Here is a 16554-nt window from a genome sequence, read left to right on the forward strand (position 1 = left end):
ACACACACACACACACACACACACACACACACACACACACACACACACACCCCGAGCTTAGCTTGAAAATGCCAAGGTCTCCACTGCATCCTGGGCCATCTCCAATTGTCCTGATCCATTATCTGGCTACTGGACCCAGATGGATCTGGAGGAGAAAGTGAGGCTGGTGAACTTGCACAGCCCTTCCTCACTTGACCTCACCTCCCTGATGTCATGGTCCTCTTTGAGAATGAAGGACAAATAGCAGCAACAACCTTTTTACCATCTCCTGTTATTCTGGTCTTCAATCTTTCCATTCCCCACTGCCAGCAAATATACCCAGGTCTCTCCATCCTTAAAAAGCTCCAAAACTCTTTGATGGATTTTGTCATCTCCTCAAGCTATTATTCCATACCTTTTCTCCCTATCATAGCCAAATTCCTAGAAGCCATCAATCCTACTTTTCTTCCCACTAACTTATCAATCCCTTGCAATCTGTCTTCTGACCTCATCACTCAACCAAAACTGTTCCCTCCAAAGTTATCAATGATTGACAAATCTGATGACTTTTTCTCAGCCCTCATCCTTTACAAACAGTCTCTAAAGCATTTGACATTGTTGATCACCCCTTTCTCCTGGACAGTCTCTTCCTCCTAGGTTTTCACGATGTAGCTTTCTCCTGGTTCTCTTCCTACCTGCCTGACCACTCCTTCTCATTCTCCTTTTCTGGATTATCATCCATGTCCCAGCCATTAATTTTGAGCATCCCCTAAACCTCTCTCCTGGGCCCTTTCCTCTCATCTCTCTTGGTGATTGTATCAACTCACATGGATTAAGTTATCATCTCTATGCAGATGACCCTATCTTTTTAAAAATTAATTTATTTTTAGTTTTCAACATTCACTTCCATAGGAATTTGAGTTCCAAATTTTCTCCTCCTCCCTCCCCTCCTGCCTCTTCAATATGGTGTGCAATCTGATATAGGCTCTACATATACATTCATATTAAACATATTTTCTCATTAGTCATGTTGTGAAGAAGAGTTAGAACCAATGGGAGAAACCATGAGAAAGAAAAAACAAACAAAAAAAAAGAGAAAGAGCAAATAGTACTCTTCAATCTGGACTCAGACTCTATAGTTCTTTCTCTGTATATGGATACATTTTCCATCATGAGTCATTTGGAGTTACCTTAATCTTTTGGAGTTACCTTGTGTTGCTAAGAAGAGTTAAGTCTATCAAAGTTAGTCATCACATAATGTTGCTGTTACTGTGTACAATATTCTCCTGGTTCTGCTCACTTCACTCAGCATCAGTTCATGTAAGTTTTTACAGGTTTTTTTGAAGTCTACCTGCTCATCAGATGACCCTATCTTGCCACCCCTAGTCACTCTCTTTGAGTTCTAGTCCCAATTCACCAACCTCCCACTAGATATCTCTAACTATGGATGTCCTATTTTGTCATGTCCAAAAGACGGCTCATTATCTTTCTATCCCCTCTACCCCCAAACCCACTGATGCCTTACATTTTCACATTTCTGTTGAGAACACCACTATTTTCCTGGTCATCCAGGTTCACAGTTTCAACATCATCCATTATCAAATGAGAGATTATCTGTACAGCACTTTGCAAAATTTAAAGTGCTATGTAAGTGCTAGTTATTATCATTATCCTCCACTCTTCCCTCTCTCTTACCCTTGACCCAAAACCAATCAGTTACCAAGTCTCGTTGATTCTATGTGCACAACAGATTTCCTAGCATCCTTTTCTTTCCACCCACATGAACACCACCCTTATTCAGACCTTTCTCTTCTCTGGATATTTTCAACACCCTTTTCATTGGATTATTGGCTACTAACTTCTCTCTTCTCCAGTCTATCCTCTATTTAGATGCTAAGATCATCTTCCAAAAGCACAGGTCTGACCACATTATTCCCCTTTGGAGAATATATAGTGACTCTCTCTTGCCCATAGGATAAAATGCAAGCTTCTCTGTTGGGCACTTAAAGTCTTCTAAAATCTGGTTTTAGTTTACCTTGCTAGGCTTATTTCATGCTCCTTTTGAAAGTCTAGATACTCCAACCAAACTGGCCTATTATGCTGTTTTTCTGAACTTGGCTTTCTGTCTCCCACCTGTCCCTTCCCATAGCTGTTCCCTATGCCTGGAAAGCATTGTTTTCTCACATCTATATTTTAGAATCCCTGACTTCCTTGAAGGCTTATCTCATTGGTTACCTTCTATAGAAAGTTCTAGAACCCATTGTTGTCTATGCTTCTACTCTTCTCAAATTATCATGCATAAACTTATATGTTTACATGCTGTATCACTCAGGAGAATTTATAAGGCCCTCGAGGACAATTACAATTCTTGTTTTTGTTTTTTTTTGTCTTTATATCCCCAGGACCTAGGACAGCACCTTTCACCATAGTAGGGGCTTGTTGGATTGGATTGGAGCTAGCTGCTGCTGTGGAAATGATGAAAACCTTGGGGAGAAGTGATCATTCCATTTTCGAATTTGTGCTAGAATAGAAGATGAGTCTCAGGCATAATCTAATGTGTACCCCAGATCTAGGGGGGAGTATTTAATTTACTTATTTATTTTAGCTAAAGAGAAAGATCAAAGACAAGATAAGACTTCTGATCAAGGTGGATGGGATGATAACAGAACATGGAAGGAAGGCTAAGCTTTCAGCTCTAATTTTGCTTGTTTTCTCTTCCAAGGAGAATGATCTTTGGACCAGAAAGGAATGAACAAAAATGATCAATAGGGAATTGATATCCAAGATAAATAGGGAGATAACTAAGATAGTACTTAGTTGTCCTTGACCCACATGACTCAGATGAAGTACATCTCTAGATACTGAAAGAAGCAGCAAACATGCTTGATAAGCCACTGTTAGAGATCTTTGAAGGACGGAGAAGTAAAGGAGAGGTACTCGCAGGATTGGGAAGGGGCAGATATTATACAATTTCTTTTATTCTACAGCTCTAGTCCAAAAAGCCTGACTTTGATTCCTGGCCACATTCTAGAAAGTATTATTGAAGAGTTGGCTAGTGAGCACATGACAATGGAAGCAGTCTCGACAAAAAGCCAGAATGGTTTTGTGAAGAATGAGTTATGTCCCATTAACCTCATTTTGTTTTGTTTTTTTTTTACAAAGTTATTAAACTGGTAGTTAAGTCTTATCATGGTGCTCTTGTGGACAAGATGGTGGAAAAATAGGTTAGAAAACAACACTGGTGGCTAGATTTGGAACTGGTTGAATTACGAAACTCACAGGATCAAGGCACTCTGGGTGGAAGGAACATTAAAGATCAGCTAGTCTGTCCAGCTTTCTCTTTCTGCAGGTGAGGAAACTCAGACCCAGGGAAATTGGAACTTGCCCCAGTCTACTACTCAGGTAGTGGGATTGGAGGTGGGATTTGAACCTAGGCCCAGTGACTCCAGAGCAGTGAGCTCTTCCCATTGTACTCTGCTGACTTGGAGAGTAGCCATGAACAGTTTGATGTCAACTTGGAAGTAGATCTCCAGTGGATCTGTGCTTGATCCTGCACTGTTTAACATTTTTCTCAGCGACTTGGGAAATCAATTAATCAACCATCATTTATTAAGCTCCTATTATGTGTCAGGCACTGTCCTAGACCCTGGGTATACAAATATAAGAATAAAATCCTCCCTCCTCTCAGAAACAAGTACATATATAAGTATAACAAGAATAAACAGAGAAAGTAAATAAAAAGAATAAAGGTGGTTAAATAAAAAATGAATAAAAGACAGATGGTTGGAAAAAGAGGGAACTTATAGCAGCTGGGGGTGGGAATCAGGGAAGGCTTCATGTAGAAGGTGGTACCTCAGCTATGTCTTGAATGAAGAGAGAAATTCTATGAGGCTTAGATAAGGAGGTAATGCATTCCACTTATGGGGAATAGCCAGTGCAAAGGCACAATGCTGGGAGATAGAATGCTCTGTGTGAGGGACAAGAAAAAGGCAAGTTTGGTTGTATGTCAGAGTATAGAAGGGGGATGGATGTCCAATGTTGCTGGAAGGAGATTGGGGGGCCAGGTTATGTTGAGTTTTAAAAGCTAAACAGAGAAGTTTATGTTTTATCCTAGAAATAATAGAGAGCCACTGTAGTTGATTAAGGAAGAGAGTCATATACTTAGATCAACACTTGAGGAAGGTTACTTTGGCAGCAGCGTGTAGGATGGATTGGAGTGGGGAGAGATTTGGGGCAGGGAGACTAATTAGGAGGTTTTGCCATAATCTAAGCAAATGATGATGAGGGTCTGAACTAAAATGGAGGATGTGTTAGTACAGGCTAGAGATGTGGTAAAGGTAGAAACAGCAAGATTCAGCCATTGATTCGATATGTGGGGTGAGGAGGAGAGAGGAATTTAAGATGGTACTGTAGTTATGAACTTAAGGGCCTAGAAGAAGGGTGGTGCCTTTGACAGAAATAGTCAAGTTTGGAAGGGGAATGAGCTTTTGGAGAAATAAGTATTGGGCTGTTTTGTTTTTTTTTTTTTGACATGTTGAGTTTGAGATGTCTACAGGACATCCAGTTTGAAATGTCCAATAGGCAACTAGTGATACAGGACTAAAACTCAGGGGAGAGATTGGGCCCACACGTATGTATGTATGTATATATTATGTATGTTTTTAGATATGTACACATACACATCTATACATATTTAATCTGTGAGTCATCTGAATAGAGTTGTTAATTAAACCCATGGGAGCTCATAAGGTCAATAAGGGAGAGTATAACAAGAGGAAAGAAGAGGGCATAGGGCCAAGCCTTGGGGAGCACCTATGGTGAAAGGTGAGGATCTGGTTAATGAGCCTACAATGTAGGATGAAGAGTCATCATCCAAACAGGAGGAGAGCTAGGAGAGAACAGTGTCATGAAATCTTAGAGAAGGTAGGAAACTGTGTCATCTACAGCAGAGAGGTCAAGTAGGATGGGGGCTGAGAAAAGATCATCAGATCTGGTAATTAAAAGAACACTAGTAACTTTGGAGAGCTCAGTTTTAGTGGAGGTATGAATGTGGAAGCCATACGACCAAGTATTAATGATTGAAGAGAGTAGAGAAGAAGTGAAGGCAATGAGTATAGATAATTTTTTTCCAGGAGTTGCTAAGAAAGGAGGGAGAGATGTAAATTAGGACAAGAGGATAGAGATTAGTGAAGGATTTTTGTTTGTTTTATTTTTTAGGATGGGGGAGACATAGGCATTTTGATGACCTAGGGAAAGAATCAATAGATGGAGAAGGGTTGAAGCGGTGTGGGGAATGATTGAGGATGAAATCTACTGGAGAAGGGGAGGGGGAATAGAATCAAATGTATAAGAGTTGGTCTTAGCAAGGAGAAGGGCCTGGGAGAAAGGAGTAGCGGCTGAATAGAAGGGCGAAGAGGAAACTCACTTCAAATGGTCTCAATTTTCTCAGTAAAGTAAAAGACACAAAAGACATAGTCCTCAGATGGGGGAAGAGGTAAGAGGCTGATGTGGTAGGCTTAAAGAAAAGTAAACTTGGAATAACTTCTGCAGTGAGTGATACAGGGAATGAAACAGGAAGGAATAAAAGGATTCCCTTGTTGCAATGAGGGTCCAGTTGAACTGAAATAATATGAGTTTATAGTATACCCGTCAGCTAGGTTGTATGATTTGTTCCAGTCTATTCAGCAGCACACGGGTAGGAGTAGAGGAGATAGATGATGGCTGTAATACAGAGCTGGAGTTTGGCAAACAATGAAAAAAGCATAGATGGCACGTTAAGCAAATTTGCAGATGATGTGAAGCTGGGAAAGCTAGCTAACACACTGAATGAATATGACAGGAATCACAGAGATCAAATCGAATAGTTTAGAATGTTGGGCTGAATCAAATAAGGTGAAATCTAATAGAGATAAATGTCAAGTCTTATATTTGGGTTCAAAAAATCAGCCTCACATCTAAAAGATGGGAGCAGTACAGCTAGACAACACTTCCTCTAAAAATAATATGTACATTTGAATGGGTTGTAAGCTCAATTTAAGCCAATAGTGTGAGATGGCAACTATGAAAGCTAATGTGATCATAATCTACAATGAGAGGTATAGTGTTCAGAACTAGGAAGGGATTAGTATCCCTGGATTCTGTCCTGGGCTGATCATATCGGGAGCACTACATTCAGTTCTAGGCACATCATTTTAGGAAGGCCATTGATAAGCCAGAGAGTTTAAAAAAGGGCAACCATGATGGCAGAGGGCCTTGAGTTCATTCCATAAAGAGATCATTGAGGGAGATGGAGGTCCTTTAGCCTGGGGAAGAGAAGACTCAGGCAGGACATGTTAGCTGTCTAAGCATGTGAAGAGTTGACATGAAGAAGAGGGATTAGGCTTGTTTCCTTTGGCCCCAGAGCATAGAATGAGGACCAATGGGGAGCAGTGGTATAAAGCCAGATTTTGATCTTAGTAAGAAAGCCAGCCTAAAAACGATAGCTCTCCCAAAGTGCAGTGGGCTATCTGAGGAGGTAAGTGGGTTCTACCCCATGGGAAATCTTCAGGTAGAGGGAGAATGGCCACTACTTGGCTTTGCTGTACAGGGAATTCCTATACAGGTGGTACAGGGTTGGGCTTGAGAGCTTATGAGGTCCCTTTCAACTCAATTCTGAATTTGGTGATTCTGTTATTTCAAAAGGTTCTGAGAAAAAGTGGAGAGGATTCCAAGGTCTAATTTTCCACAGGGGAAGTCAGCTCAATGGGAATAAGAAGACCTCAAAAATGAAATTCTGAAGATACAAACAGTAACATTCATGTTGAGGAAGAAAAGGGGGTGCTATCTGAAAGAATGTATTGGTGGAGCACTTGACCTGTAGTCAGGAAGACCTGAGCTCAACTCTAGCCTCAGACACTTCCCAGCTCTCTAATCCCATAAACCTCTGTCTACTTCAGTTTTATCACCTGTAAAATGGGAATAGTAATAGCACCTACCTCCCAGTGTTGGGAGGATAAAATGAAATAATATATGTAAAACACTTTGCAAACATTAAAGCACCATATAAATGTCATTTATGATGATGATGATGTACACAAAACCATTAGCAATGTATATAATATACCAGCAAGAGCAGGCGAGAAGAGGAATATAAAAAAGGAGCACATCAGTCCTATAAAATTAGTGTCAGTACTACTAAAGTTCAGAATGAGCTGAAGCCAGTAATGAATGGTGAGGATACCAAAGAGGGTCTCTGTATTAATGGTAGGGGCATGAGGAAGATCAAAGAAAGATCAGAACTGCTCCATGGGATGGATGGGATAATGGTAATGGATGATGAACAGAAGGTAGAACCACTCAACTTTTTTTTAACCTTCATTTTCTCTGCCAAGAAGAATGATCTCTCACTGGGAAAAATCAGAATAATAATTGTCATTAGCAAGTTGATACCCGAGGTAAGTAAGGAAATGGTAAGAAAGAAACTAACTACCTTTGATTATAGTTCATATCACATGGCCCAGATGAACTACATCCCAGGCTATGGAAGAATAAATGCATGTGTGTGCTACGCTAGTGTCAGTGATCTCTGAAAGATTGTGGAGAGAAAACATTGCTGGAGGGGCTGTGAGAAAACAGGCACATTTATTCACAGCAGGTGGAGCTATGAATTGTATCAACTATTCTGGAAAACAATTTTGAATTATCAAAAAATTTTATTAAATTGTTCATTCCTTTTGACCCAGAGATTTTGCTACTGGGGCTGTATTCCAAAGAGGTTATCGACTGCAAGAGAAGATTCATATAAATAAAAATGTTCACAGCAGCATTCTTCACAATAATAAAAAGCTGGAAGCAAAATAGGTACCCACTGATCAGGGGAACGACTCAACAAATTATATTATATGAAGGTAATGGAATGCTGTTTCATTATAAGGAATGATGAATATGGAGGATTCAAAGAAACATGGGAATACTTGCATGAAGTGATGTGGAACGAGAAAGCAGAGCCAAAAGAGGAATATACACAACAACTGCAACAATGGATAGAAAGTCAATATAATAAAGCAACAAAATTCCGGTCAAATACAATAGTCATTGTTAGTACCATCCTGCCAAGATTGAAAGGACACATGACTTATTTCTGTTAATGATTGATAATCTGTTCTGTTCTTTCTTTTGTAGAGGGGCTTGTTTTGTGTGCATGTTGGGGAAAATCTGTCATGCCAAAACCAAAATATTTTTAAAAGAAAGATCATGAAGAATAAGAGAAGTGCTTCAGAGAAGGGACTATCTTGTCCCCAACTAGATGCTAGTGATTTTGACCTTGATTTCTGGCAAAATTCTATAAAACATGAATAAAGGGAATGCTTGTGAACATTTAGAAGAGGGAAGAGCCAGCAAGGCTTAATGAAGAATGGTTGGTGATGGTCACTTTTTTGACAGGGTTGCTAGTTTTTGGCTTGGAAGAAGTGGAGAGATAGAATTTTGTAGATTTCATCAGACAATTGACAAGGTATTTGGCACTAAACTTTGGGTTAGGGTGGAGAGATATGGGTTAGAGTTGGACAATATTATAGTTAGATGGAGTCAGAACTGGTTGCTGATTTGATGTCAACTTGGAGGGAAGCCTCCATATTGTGCTCCATGGGATCTCTGATGGTCCCTGCACTGTTTAACATTTTTATCAATGTCTTAGATAAAGGCATAGATAGCACACTGACAAGTCTGCGTGTTACACAAAACTAGGAGGGATAGTGAACTTATTAGATGAAAAAGTCAGGATCCAAAACAGTGTCAACAGGTTAAAAGGATTGGCCAAATCTAATTTTAAATTTTGATAGGGATGAATGTAAAGCCCTTCGGTTGGGTTTTTCCATTTTTCATTTATTTATTTATTTATTTATTTTTGGTGAGGCAATTGGGACTAAGTGACTTGCCCAGAGTCACACAGCTAGTAAGTGTCTGAGACCAGATTTGAGGTTGGGTTTTGTTTTTTAAAGTCTATCCCATAAGTATGAGATGATGGCGTATTGGCTACACAACACTTCATGGGAGGCAAGATTGGTATGGCAGAAAGAGGATTGGTTCAAATCTCAGCTCTGCTACAAAGTACCATGTGACCTTGGACAAGTCACTTCACTTCTTGGGGCTTCTGTTTCCTTATCTACAAATTGAGGGTGTAGGATCATAGTATCTCTCAGGCCTCTTCTAGCTCTAAATTCAGGTTCTGTGAGACTACACCCGGAATATCAGTTCTGGGTGCCATATTTTAGGAAGGGCATTTATAAGTAAAAGGATTTCTGGATAAGGGCAATAAGCATGATAAAGGGTCTTGAGATGGATCTTGCCATCTAACAATCCACTGAAGGAACTGGGAATGATTAGCTTGAGGAAAGAAGACCTAGGCAGCACATAAAAGCAATCTTTAGGTAGATAGGAAAACTTGTAGAATGAGATGTCTTGGAATAGAGTGGATTCTCCTTCCCTGGAAGTCTTCAAGTTGAGGCTGAATGACCATGTCAGGTATGTTACAGCAGGGACTACTCTTCAGGTATAGGGTGTACCAGATGCCCACTGAGGTCTCTTCTAGCTCCAAGGATCTTTTCCTATTATAAAATGGGATATCAGACAGGGCAACTTTCTGTTGAAGGGCTGACACATGCCAATACCCCAAACCCCAGTCCTGCTAAGACCCAGGATCAAATCTTGCCCAGAAGGAAAGAATAGCCTTTAGTCTGGCCATAGAACCTGATCTCTGGTGGAAACAGAAGCAAAGATTTCAACCTAGCCTCTTGAGGGAAGACATTATAGATGTCTGTGTTTCCCTCCTCTCTCCCCTTCCCCACCTCCTCCCTACCACATTAGATGGGGCCCTGGAGAGTATACCACAGATGAGATGACAGCAGATCTCCAGCACAGGGCAAGGAAAGGAAGATTTGACAAGAGCTGAAGATGGAGATTCCTCTGGTCCTATACTGCCCTCTTTCACATCCCGGGGGTATCACTGTTCAACTCTCTTAGCCCACCCCAATTTAAGGTCAGAGAATGTCGGAGCTGGGAGGACCCTGGGAGTCCATCTACTCCAGATGTTCTTTGTTCTAAGGGCCTTTCTAGCTTGGACATTCCATGTACTAAAGGCCCTTCCAGCTTCAAGCTTTTAAATTTAAATAAAATTAAATTAAAATTAAAAAAATAGACTGTGAAAACTAAGAGGGGAAATGACTCACCTCTAAGGCTTTGCCAGAGTGGGCTCAGAGACAAAGCCACGTGTCCCGATCCTTAGGTCAAAACTTTGCCTCTCCCCAAATAATCCCCTTTTTCTGGGCCATATAGGATCATAGGATTTACAGCTGGAAAGAGTTTTGAGATCCAGGTCCAACTCTCTCATTTTACAGTTGGGGAAACTCAGGCACAGAGAGGGGAAGGAACTTGTTTGTCTAAGATAGTTTCCGCTTCTGTAAGACTACCAGATTCTAATGGATTTTCTGGTTAAGCATTCTACAAGTCCAAAAGCTCTGGGGGTGTGTGTGTGTGTGTGTGTGTGTGTGTGTGTGTGCATAGGGTAGGCAAGAGAAGACTCCATGTCATTATGCCCACGTATTACTTGGGAACAGGTTCCTAGTTCTTTAACACAAGAGACAATTTCCCCAGGGAAAGCTGTTTCATTCTATTGAATATTCAATAGCATCTGACCCAAACAAAACAAAACAAAAGACACACTCCAGTCTGGTCTGCCTCCAAGCTACTCTGCCCCTTCTTCCTGTTTCCCTGCTCGCACCTTCCCAGTCAGGGCAGAACATCTTATCTCCAGTGATTCCAAGCACCCTCAGGTTCCACCCCTTACATTTCCCCCTCTACCTCTGATTGGATGGTTAGGGGCTGCCTCCCTTTCCTCCCCCTCTCCCGCAGCTCCAGCTGTTAGCAATTCCCCTGAAAGGGGGTCATTAAGTGGCCCAGCTGTGGGCTCGCTGATAATCGGCAGACAAGCAATATTTTCATTTTCCGCTGGGTCCTGATTATTTGTCTGCGGTTTGCCCGCCCAGTCACCAGCCTTTCTCTAGATGGGGGTGGGGAGAAGGCAGATGAATTGAAGCCGGCAAGTGTCAGGATGGGGGAACACCTAGCTCCATTTGTGAGTTCCTGTGACACCCACCCACCCCCAGATTCCTTTCAGGCCCCCTCTTGCTGTTGCCCACTACTCAACCACTCCAGTCTTAGCCTAGCGTTACTCCTCCCCAGTCAACTATTCCCACCCACTAGGCTTTCTGTGTAATCCAATGTGACAGTTCCATGGAGTTCAACAACTAAACAAAATAGGCCCATTAGAGAGATACAAACAAAGTACTTTGTGAAGTCCAAGCCAGGGAAGGGTCATGTCCGGTCCTGACATCCATGTACTAAGTCTCCTTCCAGCTCTGATATTCCGTGCTCTAAGGGTCTTCTTAAATCGGGCACTCCGTGTTGTAAGGGTCCTCCCAGCTCTGACATTTTGTGTCCTAAGATACTCTAAAGCTCTAACATTCTGCATTTTAATTTTCCTCCTAGCATTGATATTCTTTATTCTAAGAGCCCTCCCAATTCTGACATTCTAGGTTCTAAGGGCCCTCCCAACTTTGCTATTTTATATTTTAAGGGGCCCTTCCACTTTTGACATTCCTCTAAGAGCCCTTCTGTAGCTCTGCCATTAGAATCATCCTACCTTTGAGACATTTTGTCTGAGCTGTCTTCCAACTTTTCTGTGCTATGTCTTTTTCCTATGCCAGTGCCCAGACCTTTCAATATATCCTCTGGCTGGGAAGGAAGCCTTCTCTGAGAGACTGGGGAATGCCAGGGTCTTATCCCCCAGGAATCGGGCAGGGGCTCTGGGAAGTTGGGTCCTGACACTTAAGACTGTGATCAGATCATGGAAGCTCTGTTATGGCCTCCTGCGTTCTGTTGTCTTTATCCCTGAAGGCAAAGGGTGGGAAGGGGCTCTGAGATCTGGTCAAGATCAGGGCTTGCCCAGCAGCTGCCCAAGAGTAGGGGGCAGTCAGACTCCCTGAAAGTGGTTAAGGAGCTTGACTAGCCTGATGGGCCTGGAGTTGAATTCTAGAGTAATTAAGACAGCACAACGTTTCAGAATTAGAAAGGATCTAAGAAGTCCTTGGGCTGCATACAGAGATGTAGTCTCCGGAAAAGAGGAGGTGACTAGTCCCTCTGCAGTCTGTCCTGGTCAGACCACATCTGGAGATCTGTATTCAATAATGGGCAACATTTCATTTTATTTTTGCTAGGCAGTGGGGTTAAGTGCCTTGCTCAGGGTCACACAACATTTTGGGTTTTTTTTGATTTTTAATAGTATTTTATTTTTTTCCAATTACATGTAAAGACAATTATTTAACATTCATTTTTTAAAACGGGCAACACTTTAGAAAGGACGTTGATAAGCTGGGACTACTTCACATGAGAACAAGTTGAAGGCGCTGTGAATGTTTTGCCAGAAGAGATGCCTCTAGTGGGAGTGGGAGGTGTGGGGGATGGGGAGGAGTTGGGGATGCTGGCTGTCTTCAAGTATCTGAAAGGCTGTGATGGGATGAAGGGATTTAGACTCCTTCTGCTTGGCCCCAAAGGGCAGAACTAGCAACTATAGGTAGGAGTTACATGGGCACAAATTCAAGTACCCTGTCAGGAAAATTTTGCTAACAATTAGAGGTTCCCAGATGTAAGGACTGACTTGAGAGGTGATGTTTCCTTTCATTGGAGGTCTTCTAGAAGAGGTTATCTAGGGGCAGCTAGGTGGCTCAGTGGATAGAACATGGGTCCTGGAGTCAAGAGGACTTGAGCTCAAATCCAGCTTCAGACACTAACTAGTTGTATGACCTGGGGAGAGTCACTTAACCCTGATTGCCTCAAAAAAAAAAAAAAAAAAGAGGTCATCTTGTCAAACCTGTCTTTAAATAGAAAGCCCTACTATGGTATCCCAAACCAGTGATCACCTAACATCTACCTGAAGACTTCTAGCAATAGGCAACTCCCTACACTCTAAAGAAGCGTTCTCTATTGTTGGACATTGGTGGCGGTCAGGCAGTTTTTCCTTCTATCAATCCCAGATCTTCTTCTCTGCAACCACCACCCACCATTTTGCCCTCTGGGCCCAAGGAGAACATACACAGTCCCTCTTCCATATGACAGTGATTGTGGGCTGCCCCTCTCCCCCAAGCCTTTTCTTAGAAGAGGAAAGCTCCCTGGGCTCTCAGACACAGCAGGTCCAGATGGGAGGAGAATCAGTGGCCATGAATGCCCATCCTGAGAGACCACCCATTGTGACCCCTTGTCTGCCAAGGGGAGGGGGAGCTCTTAGATGGGTAAATGTTCTTAGTGAGAGCAGATGCCTCTACTCAAGACCATGCGACAAATTGTTATCGCCTGTGCCTCAGGAGTCCCAGGACTCAGGCCCCTGCTGCACAATTCCCAGACTCTCAAAGAATAAGAAAAAATGGCACAGTGCTGAGAGGCAGGACACCTGGGCTCTAGCCGGGCCTCTGCCATTTGTTTGATCCTTTACCCTTTCTTTTCTCTAGGCCTCAGTTTCCTTAGTTGTAAAATAAAGGAGTTGGCAAAGTGCCCAGGACAAGGGAGGTGACAGTCCTGGATACTCCACTCTGGAGTATTGGGTTCAGTTATGGGCATCGACAAGAAAGGAGTGTGACCAGGGTGGTAAGAGGACCAGAGACCTTGCCACATAAGAATCACGTTAAGAGGCTGGGGGGAGGAAGATTAACCTACAGAAGACTTATGAGGACCGTATTAGCACTATCCAGGTTCTGAAGGGTTGTCAGTGGAATAGGGATATACTTAGCCATAGGGGGCAGCTTGACAGCACAATGTGAATAGAGTGCCAGGCCTGAAGCCAGGAAGACCTGAGTTCAAATCCAGCCTCAGATACCTACTAACTGTGTGACCTTGGCAAGTCACTTAACCTGTTTGCCTCAGTTTCCTCATCTGTAAAATGGAGATAATAATTCCACCTATCCCCATCCCCCAGGGTTGTTGTGAGAATGAAATAGGAGAATAATTATAAAGCTCTTAGCACAATACCTAGCACATAGTGCTATATTTGCCCCCTAGGCTCTTACTTTCCAGTGTAAAGAACCACAGAAATGTGAGTTATTATTATTATCAGGTAGAAGAATTATTATTAATAGGTAGAAGAGTCATCATGATACAGTGGAAAAAGCAACAGATTAAGAGGACCCGGGTTCAAATCCCACCCCTGCCACTTACTACCTGTGTGGCCACGGGTGGGTCCCTGAACCTAGCTGAGCCCCAGCCGCCACATCTGTAAAATGAGGGCACTGGACACCATGGCCTCTCAGATCCTTGCAGACTCTAAATCTTAGAAGCTGCAAAGAGGCAACGTTAAGCTTGATTCAATGCCTAGAATTTTGCCTGACATGTTAGTTATTATTATTATTATATATTATGTATCATTGGGGACAGAAAGAACAATGGGCAGAAGTTACAGGTTTAGGTTTGATGTTCGGGAGAAAAAATTTTTTTAACAACTAGAGCTATCCAGAAATGAAATGAGATTTGCCTTGGGAAGTAGGGAGCTCCTGGAAATTTTCAACTGGCAGCAGGATGATAAACTGGAAGGCATCGGTGAAGGGCAGCCTGGGCGGTGAAGGACCTTGCATTCATGCTGTATAAGGACTGATTGGAGGAACTGGGAATGTTTAGCCCGGAGAAGAGAAGATTTATAGGAATGATATGAAGAGTTGACATGTGTCAGAGGGATTAGGCTTGGTCCACTTGGACCCAGAGGGCAAAGCTAGGAACAAGTCAAGTCAATAAGCATCTATTAAGCACTTACTGTGTGCCATGCACACAGTGTTAAGTTTTGGGAATGCAAATAGGTAGAAAAAGAAAGATAATATCTGCCCCCTAGGCTCTTACTTTCCAGTGTAAAGAACCACAGAAATGTGAGCTATTATTATTATCAGGTAGAAGAATTATTATTAATAGGTAGAAGAGTCATCATGATACAGTGGAAAAAGCAACAGATTAAGAGGACCAGGGTTCAAATCCCACCCCTGCCACTTACTACCTGTGTGGCCACGGGTGGGTCCCTGAACCTAGCTGAGCCCCAGCCGCCACATCTGTAAAATGAGGGCACTGGACACCATGGCCTCTCAGATCCTTGCAGACTCTAAATCTTAGAAGCTGCAAAGAGGCAACGTTAAGCTTGATTCAATGCCTAGAATTTTGCCTGACATGTTGTAGGCATTTAATAAATGCTTGCTGATTGACTGGTTGGCATCATTTAAAACATACACACAACAACAACAACAGCAATAAAAACAACAACCCCTGATAGTTACTTAAAAGTGGAATGGGCTAGGGGCAGCGAGGCCTTGGAGTCAGAAGGACCTGAGTTCAAATCTCATCACAGACACTTGAGACTTACTAGCTATGTGACTTAACCCTGATTGCCTCACCAAAATGCAAAGAAAAAAAATGTAATGGGCTGCCTAGGGAGGTAGAAGGTTAGACCTGAACTCAGGCCCTCCTGATTTCAGGGTTGGTGCTTTATCCACTGCACCACCTAGCTGCCCTGGTAGATGGCTTTAAACAGAGACTAGACCACCACTTGTTCACTATACTAAAGAAGGGATTCTTGCTCAGATAGCGTTGATCCAGATGACCCCTGAGGTTCCTTATAAGGCTGAGATTCTGTGAGACCGCTTCTTCCTCTAACTTTCTATGTTCTAAGGCCTTTGTCAGCCTTGTTAGACATCCAGGGCTCTGTTATTCTAAGGTCCTATCCAGCTATGATGTTTTGTGATGCTCTAAGGCCCCTCCCAACTTCGACAGTCTAATTATGATTCTTAGAAAGGTGAATGAGGGGAGCTGTAGTCAAATACTGTCCCATGTCCGTCCCGACCCCCCTTCCAATCTTCACACATTCTATTCTGTTCTTTCCAGTCCCTTCAGAAAAGAAAATAATTTTTTTTATGGGGGGAAGGATCCTTTCCATGCTTATTCAGTTGAATCGATCTATCAAAAATACATTCAGCACTTACTATGTGCACCCCCTCAGATCTTCTGTGGGGGAAACAAGAAGAGACCTAGATGTTGCCCCTAAGGAGGTTTTAGTCTAGTCTAGTTGGAGAGATCAGAACTGCTCCTCCTACACACACACACACACACAGACACACACACGCACACACACGCACACACGGAAAGAGCTACAGTCCTGTGCTCCAGATCCAGTGCCTAAGACAGAGAGCTAGGACTATGGGTGCTCAGTGGAGGGAAGGATCTTCGGGCTGGGCTGGTCAAGAAGGGATGCTTGGGAAAGGGGGTGGGGGAGCTGGGCCTTCAAGAACAGTGAGGATTGCACTGCCCAGAGGGGAGACAGCAGACACTGAATGGGCAGAGGCCTGAAGACAGGCTGTTTGGGGTCATGGATGAAGGAGACAGACTCGGCTGAAATGCCCGGACAGACGGCTTTACCTCCTTCAGGATCTCCCAGCTAGCCCCTAGCCTGCCTCCTTTATCTCAACATCCTCTCCTAGGCTCCCTCCCTGCTTCCCTCCCCTCCTCTCCCGAAATTCC

The sequence above is a fragment of the Vombatus ursinus genome, unplaced genomic scaffold (genome assembly GCF_900497805.2).
Source record: "Vombatus ursinus unplaced genomic scaffold, bare-nosed wombat genome assembly UNPS02009173.1, whole genome shotgun sequence".
Lineage (NCBI taxonomy): Eukaryota > Metazoa > Chordata > Mammalia > Diprotodontia > Vombatidae > Vombatus > Vombatus ursinus.